General features: G+C 43.5%; 1 pseudogene; it reads right to left on the reverse strand.

Moving 5' to 3' along the window:
• Positions 1–4,940: 4,940 nt before the first annotated feature.
• On the reverse strand, positions 4,941–8,193 carry LOC146918106 (uncharacterized; annotated as a pseudogene).
• Positions 8,194–8,607: the final 414 nt, after the last annotated feature.

Here is an 8,607-nt window from a genome sequence, read left to right on the forward strand (position 1 = left end):
ACGTAGGGGCTCGGGCTATAACATATTCACATGGGAATCCTCTTTGGAGAGACCGTCGTTGAAAAGACGTATCGAGACCATGGCTGAGGGCAATACAACATATCACATACAAAACTTGCAGAAGAGGGAACTTGGAAGATTCTTTGAAACAAGTCGCCATTGCTAGGCGTGTCAGTGCTGGGTAAACATTGGATGTTCGCATCTGTGGTCAATGCTTTTCATTCTTGCATTTTTCATTTTTCAAACCCATTTTTTCCTGAACCGCCCTTTCGGGTTTTCGATTCACCGGGGATAAATTATTTTCATTGCCCCATTTTTGCCTGAATTTCCTTCATAGGTTGTCAATCAGCGGGGTGCTCATTTTTGCCTAAGCCGCCCTTTCGGGTTTTCAACTTAGCGAGCTTTGCATTTGCATTTTTTCTCAAATTTTCATTCTGTTTTTTTTTCATTCTTGCCATTGACCACAGATCATTCTGGGGAATAACTGCTTGTAACACGTATTGAAATAGACATTGACACTCATTTATTCATGCATGTTTCACTGGAATGTACCCTATTGCTCAGGTTTTGCTTTCAAAATAGACAGAAAAGGTTTTTTTTTTAATTTTCAAAAATGTTTGTTTCAGACGTTGACATTATCAAAATAGAAAGACAATATTTTGTATATTAGCATTGAAAGTAGAAAGAAAAAATAGAGTTTCAAACAACAGCACAGGCTCAAATTGATGTAGAATAGTGAAAGTTAGCCAAAGGCATAGCCCCACAGATTTACAAAGCTTGGAAAATGGTAATTTTATTGGTTGGTGGTACATTGAACACGATGACCACTACATTTCGTAGAAATTTTGAATTCACAAGTACAGAAGCTTCTAATGAAGACGATCATCGACAGCTGCAGATGCCCCAAGGGGTAATGGTGATTTGCCGGATATAGTTACTTGTCTTTTATTATCAATCTCATTTTTGCATGAACCGTCCTTTCGGGTTTTCGGCTCATCGAGATGCTCATTCTTGCCTGAGTTGCGTACAATCTCAGCGAGCTTTTTCATATTCATTTTTTGTCCCTAACTTTTGCCTGGATCGCCCTTTCGGGTTTTCAATCCACCGGGAAGCGCATTTTTGCCTAGGCCGCCCTTTCGGGTTTTCGACCTACCACACTGTTCTTTTCTTTTTTAGACAAAGTATTTCTTGACTATATCGGCATTGACAGGATTCGGAAGTTCGACACCATCCATTTGTGTAAGGATCAAAGCACCACCAGAGAAAGCCTTCTTGACAACATAAGGACCTTCACAGTTAGGTGTCCACTTGCCCCTTGGGTCGGGTTGCTGGCTTATCCTTCTTTTCAATACAAGTTGACCTTCCTTGAATTCTCGAGGTCGGACTTTCTTGTCAAAAGCATTCTTCATCCGTACTTGATACAACTGTCCATGAGCCATGGCATCCATGCGTTTCTCTTCAATCAAATTCAACTGGTCATACCGGCTTTGACACCATTCAGCCTCAGTTAATTTTGCCTCCATGATCACTCGAAGAGATGGAATCTCTACTTCCAGAGGGAGCACTGCTTCCATACCATATACCAGAGAAAAAGGCGTTGCCCCGGTTGAACTGCGCACTGTAGTACGGTAACCATGCAAGGAAAAAGGTAGCATTTCATGCCAGTCTTTGTAAGTGGTGACCATCTTCTGAACAATCTTCTTGATATTCTTGTTAGCGGCCTCAACTGCACCATTCATCTGAGGTCTATAAGGAGAAGAGTTGTGATGTTCAATCTTGAATTCTTCACATAAAGCTTGCATCATGTTATTGTTCAGATTGGAACCGTTGTCAGTGATGATCTTACTGGGAACACCGTATCGGCAGATGATGTTATTCTTGATAAACTTCACTACCACTTGCTTGGTCACATTTGCATAGGAAGCAGCTTCAACCCACTTGGTGAAATAGTCAATCGCCACTAGAATGAAATGATGTCCATTGGAAGCATTTGGTTCAATTCTTCCGATCATGTCAATGCCCCACATAGAGAAGGGCCATGGGGAAGAGATAACATTGAGGGCGTGTGGAGGCACACGGATCTTGTCAGCATAGATCTGACATTTGTGGCATCTCTTGGCATGTCTGTGGCAGTCACGCTCCATGGTCATCCAGTAATAGCCGGCTCTCAACAGTTTTCTTGACATAGTATGACCTGAAGCATGGGTCCCAAAGGTGTCGTCATGTACATCATGCATCAATTTCTCAGCTTCTTGTCCATCAACACATCTCAATAAGACCATATCATAGTTCCTCTTGTATAGGATTTCTCCGTCCAGAAGGAATCTGCTAGCCCACCTCCTCAGGGTCTTCTTATCCCTGTTGGAAGCACCAGGTGGATATTCCAGGCTTCGCAAGAACTGTTTGATGTTATAATACCAAGGTTTTCTATCATTCACATCTTCATCAACCTGACCTGGGATATTTTCAATAGTAAACATGTGAGCGGGTCTGTCAAGACGCTGCACCTTGATTACAGGCACGTCATTCCAGTGGTTCACACGAAACATGGAAGACAAAGTAGCAAGAGCATCAGCCATCTGGTTTTCATCCCGAGGGATATGGTGCAACTCAACCTTTATGAAGTATGTCAACAGACGTCTTGCGTAGTCACGGTAAGGGATCAACTTTTCATGATGAGTCTCCCATTCACCCTTTATCTGATTAATGACAAGCGCGGAATCACCATAGATGTCAAGACGCTTGATTCTCATATCAATGGCTTCTTCAATGCCCAAGATGCATGCCTCATATTCAGCCAAATTGTTCGTACATTCAAAAGTTATTCGAGCAGTGAAAGGAATGTGGTGCCCCTGCGGAGTTACAATAATGGCTCCAATTCCTTTACCGTAGGCATTGACAGCACCATCGAATACCAAACCCCATTTGCTGTTGGGATCCGGCCCTTCATTGATCAGTGGTTCTTCACAGTCTTTTGCTTTTAGATACATTATTTCTTCATCGGGGAAATCAAACTTAATCGGCTGGTAATCATCAAGAGGTTGACAAGCAAGATGCTCAGCAAGGATACTTCCTTTGATTGCTTTCTGAGTTTTGTACACAATATCATATTCAGACAACAACATTTGCCAACACGCAATCTTTTCAGTAACAGCAGGCTTTTCAAAGATGTACTTGATTGGGTCCATTCGGGATATCAACCAAGTTGTATGATTCACCATATAATGACGCAGGCGTTTGGCAGCCCAAGCTAACGCACAACAAGTCTTTTCAAGCATCATATACCGAGTCTCACAGTCGGTGAATTTCTTGCTCAGATAGTAGATAGCATGTTCTTTCTTTCCAGTCTCGTCTTGTTGACCGAGAACACAACCCACTGAATCATCTAACACTGACAGATACATAATCGAAGGCCTTCCTTCCACTGGCGGGACAAGGATAGGTGGTTCCAACAAGTATTCTTTAATGCTATCAAAACCTTCCTGGCATTCATCATTCCATACAACAGGCTGATTCTTTCTGAGCAATTTGAAAATTGGTCCGCAGGTAGTAGTCATGTGAGATATGAATCTTGAAATATAATTCAGGCGTCCGAGGAAACCTCTGACTTGCTTTTCAGTTTGAGGGGCCGGCATCTCTCTGATGGCTCGGACTTTGTCGGGATCAACTTCAATGCCTCTTTGACTTACAATGAAGCCTAGCAACTTTCCAGATCTTACACCAAATGTGCACTTGTTGGGATTCAACCGCAGCTTGTACTTTCTCAATCTTTCAAACATCTTTTTCAAATACACGACATGTTGCAATTCATCACTTGATTTCACAATCATATAATCAACATATACCTCAATCTCTTTGTGAATCATATCATGAAACAGAGTAGTCATGCCTCTTTGATAGGTAGCACCAGCATTTATCAAACCGAATGGCATTACTTTATAACAGAACGTTCCCCACGGGGTGATGAAGGACGTCTTTTGTCTATCTTCAGGTGACATCCGTATCTGGTTATAACCGGAGAAACCATCCATAAAAGAGGACACTTTAGACTGAGCAGTACTGTCAACGAGCACATCAATATGAGGCAGTGGGAAGTTATCTTTCGGACTGGCTTTATTCAGATCTCTGTAATCAACACACATTCGAACTTTCCCATCTTTCTTTGATACTGGTACAATGTTGGCAATCCACTCTGGATATTCAGATGTCATGAGGAAGCCCGCATCAATTTGCTTTTGCACCTCAGCCTTGATCTTAAGAGCCATGTCTGGACGAGACCTTCTCAATTTTTGTTTGACAGGAGGACATTCGGGCCTTGTCGGTATCCGATGCTCCACAATCTTGGGATCTAGACCCGGCATATCTTCATAGGACCATGCAAAAACATCTGGATAATCATGGAGAAGCTGAGTGATCTTCTTTTTCACTTCTGGCTCAAGTGCAGCACCAATCTTGATCTCTCGTTTGTTCTCTTCAGTACCCAGGTTGATAAGCTCTATCTCTTCCTGGTGAGGCTGAATGGCTTTTCTTTCTTGCCCAAGCAGTCGAGTGATCTCATATGGTATCATCCTCATCTTCAGCTTCATATACAGGGAATTCAAAATTTGGAGGAACCGTAGGGTCACTGTGTTCAACGGGTTTATTATGGTTCAATCTGCATAATATGATTGGGATGATTTTTAGAAAAAATGTTTTTCATGCAGATTTTTGAAATTAATAAGAAAATACAGATGTTTTGGTTTTTTCTGGAATTACCATTATTTCCAAGGAAAAAGGCACTAAAAAGTATAAAAACAAAGAGTCGCGGAAAAAACGACAATTTTTATTAATAACGGCAATGCCGAAACAAACATGCCCTTACAAAGATATCACTTTCACCTTGGGCAGAGTGAAAGGATTGTTATTTTGAAAACAAAGAAAAGTATGAGCAACAAGACACATTACATGGAAGCATGCATGACTAAAGGAACATCAATAGCCTCCCAATTTCTCACGGTGCCTCCTGGTACAACAAATGTAGGCACATGACTACTTCCAACAGCATCATCAGCAATAGTATTAATAAACGCAGCACTATAGAAAGTTCCTGTTGAAACGCTCGAGGTTGGGGAGAACCCAAGGCCCTCTTTACGCTTGTTCTCCAAAATCTGTATCACCTTGCCCCAGCCAGCAGCTTGCCTTTCTTGAACAGCCTTCTGGGCGTCTTTCAATGAAGCCATAGTAGCACTAGCTCTCCGGGGCTCCGCACCTTCAACAGTCAGGCCTTGAAATGACGTCCCTTCAGCGGACCCTGCTTCAACACAAGAGAAAGATGACACTTGGCTAACCAGATACGCTTCTTCGCCATGTATAGTAACAAGCTTACCATTCCTCACAAATTTGAGTTTTTGATGCAGAGTGGAAGTTACTGCCCCAGCGTCCTGAATCCACGGTCTCCCGAGGAGGCAACTGTAAGAAGCATTGATGTCCATGACCTGGAAATTGATTTGGAACGTCTCAGGACCAATGGTAATTGGCAGGTCTACCTCTCCAAGAACATCTTTGCGAGATCCGTCAAAAGCCTTAACCAAATAGCTACTTCCTCTTAGAGAGAGTCCATGATGACTCAACTGTCTCAGTGTAGACTCAGGCATTACATTTAAGGATGATCCAGTGTCCACCAACACGTTGGATATCATGTCAGACTTGCAGTGTACTGAGATATGCAAGGCTAAGTTGTGGTGTTTTCCTGCTTCGGGGAGTTCATCGTCACCAAACCCCAAGTTATTGCAAGCAGTAATGTTACCCACTATTCCATTAAACTGATCCACGGAGACTTCATGATCAACATAGGCTTGTTCTAGTACCTTCATCAACACTTTCATGTGGGCTTCTGAGCTCAGGAGCAGAGATAAGATGGATATTTTTGACGGAGTTTGCAGCAGCTGGTCTACAATCTTATAATCGCTCTTTTCGATGAGCCTCAGAATCTCATCCAGATTAGACTCTTCAATAGACTGGCCGGATGGGCTAGCATTCTTGTCAACAGGAGGAGCAACCGGCGGAGTTACTGTGGCAGCAGGTGTAACAACCCTCTTTTGGAACAAGGGTGGACGGACCTTCCCACTTCTCAGAGTTGTAGTTCCTTCAGCAATATTACCGACTGTAGCTGGGGATACCAGAGGTACTTCTACCCCGTTCTCCATCATGGTCGCATTATACTTGTAAGGGATTGCCTTAGTGGAGGCATAAGATACTGGTTCAGGTAACCTGATTACTAAGGGTCCAACATTCTTTGTCTGAGGCGCACTCCCAGCAGGAGAATCATGAAGTACTGGCACAATCATACAAACATCACTGGCAATCAGGTATTTATCCTCCATTAGGCTCTGTATGTCATCTTGCACCACACAGCAGCCCATAGAGTTCTGAAGACACTCTGAACAAGAAGCATGATCGTGACTGAACAAGGAAGCTTGGCAGAGCTTAACATGTAGCGGCACCAAAGGAGTAGCAACGTTACGGACATCTAAAGCGGGAGACTCTTGAAGAACATGAACTCTTTCGAAAGCCTCGATCATGTTAACAGCACCATGATTTGGAAGTGGATTTTCGAGCACATGCGGAACACTATTTTCAAAAGTCAACCGTCCTCTGTCTATCAGATCCTTTACAACGTACTTCGGAGCATAACACCCTTCCACATCATGGCCTTGAGCGCCTTGATGGAATTCACATGTGAGATCCTGTCGGAACCTGGGAGGCAATGGGGTAGGCGGAGGCTTGCCTGGTCTGGTGACACAATGTCCCTTGGCAAGTAGAGTTGGGAGCAGATCTGCATACCGCATTGGTATTGGTGGGAAATAAGTCCTGGGCCGAGGACCCTGTTGTTGCTGTTGAGCGGGAGGCTGTTGTTGTACCTGCTGAGCAATGGCATTAACGGGCACTGGTGGTTGACCCGGTGGCGGAGGATATTGCTGATAGAATGGCGGGAAGAAAGGATGCTGAGAATACTGCATATATTGGTAGGGTAGAGGTAACGGAGTTGCATTAATAGGAGCGACAGTAGTGGTAGACTGATTACCGGATACCATCCCTACTTCAGATTCCTTCTTCTTATGGTGGCCGTTACCATATTTCTTTGGCGCACTAGTTGAGGATTCGCCCTTTTCAAGAACAATGATGCCTTCTCTAACAGCCTCCTCTAGACGAGTTCCCATAGTAACCATGTCGGAGAAATTATTTGGTGCCGAGACTATCATCTTTTCAATATATTCCTTCTTCAGAGTTTTCAAGAATGTCTGTGTTAGTTCTTCCTCATCAAGCCGAGGAGAAACACGGGCAGCTGCCCCTCTCCATCTCTGAGCATATTCACGGAAGGTTTCATCTGACTTCTGAGACAAAGACTTAAGAGAGTCCCTATTCGGCTTCAAGCGGGTGTTAAACTCATAATGACTTTCAAAAGCAGCAGCGAGTTCTTCAAAAGTATGAATATTGTCTTTGCTTAAGCCAGTGTACCAGTCTGCCGCATCTTCTGCCAAACTATCCTGGAAGCAGTGTATCATCAGAGCATCATTATCTGCGTAGTTGGCCATCTTTCGGACGTACCGGATGACATGACTATGTGGGCAAGAAGTTCCATTGTATTTGTCAAAATCTGGCACTTTGAATTTCTTAGGAACCTCAAATCGGGATACCAGGCATAGGTCACGAGCCTTAGCTGAAACACCGTTCCCACAGCTAGCTTTGACCTCCCGGAGTTCTCCAGCTAACTCTCTTAACTATTCTCTCATGGCCTCCATTATAGGGTCCTGTCCACGCGAGGTATCAACATCGATTATCTACTGCACAGTGTGTACAACAGGATCGGTAACAACAGTAGTCACTTTGAGGCATAGAGGTTTTTGTAGGAGCAAAGGTTGTTACAGGAATAGGTCCTTGATTGGCAACACCAGAAATACCAGCTGCAGTGTCAGGAGCATAGAAAGCTGAGAGCCCATAAGGACGGCCATTGGGCGTAACAAATCGAGCATCAGAAGCCACAGTAGACAGTGGGATAGAGGGAATCCCTTCAGTAGAAGCTGGGACAGATGTGGCTGGTTGTTCTTGCGCAGCCATCAGAGCGGACGTAGTGTCATGAGCCTTAGCCAAGTCTTCTTTCATAGCAGCCAATTCAGCGCGGAGCAGAGCATTTTCTTCTTCAATGTTATCCATATTCCTTCTCTTATACAATCTTGTCTGATGAATTCTAGCTGGTTGATAATCCTTGCGAGCACGAGCCACCTTTCAGACTGCGGCGGAAAAAAACCAGGAGGCAATGAGCACGAGGGAAGTCTTTTGTGACCAATGAATGCATATGATGCATGAGATGTGTTAATGCATATGCAAAAAGACTCTTTTTATGTTTATCGAAGGGTTTTAGACGAATTAGAAATTCGTAAACATTACTAAACAAACTGAAACATTCAAACATCACAAGGTCTCACAAGATAACTCCCTTTGAAATACTAAGCCAAGGGATAGACTTTGAAATGTAAAACAATAATAACAACTGGAAATAACAACAGGGAACAGAAATCCTCAAGCATAGGAAGTGGAAGTATCATCTTCGGACTCAGACTCAGACTC

Source organism: Medicago sativa, chromosome 6, assembly GCF_051527215.1.
Source record: "Medicago sativa cultivar Bolivia chromosome 6, Bolivia_mono, whole genome shotgun sequence".
Classification (NCBI taxonomy): Eukaryota; Viridiplantae; Streptophyta; class Magnoliopsida; order Fabales; family Fabaceae; genus Medicago; species Medicago sativa.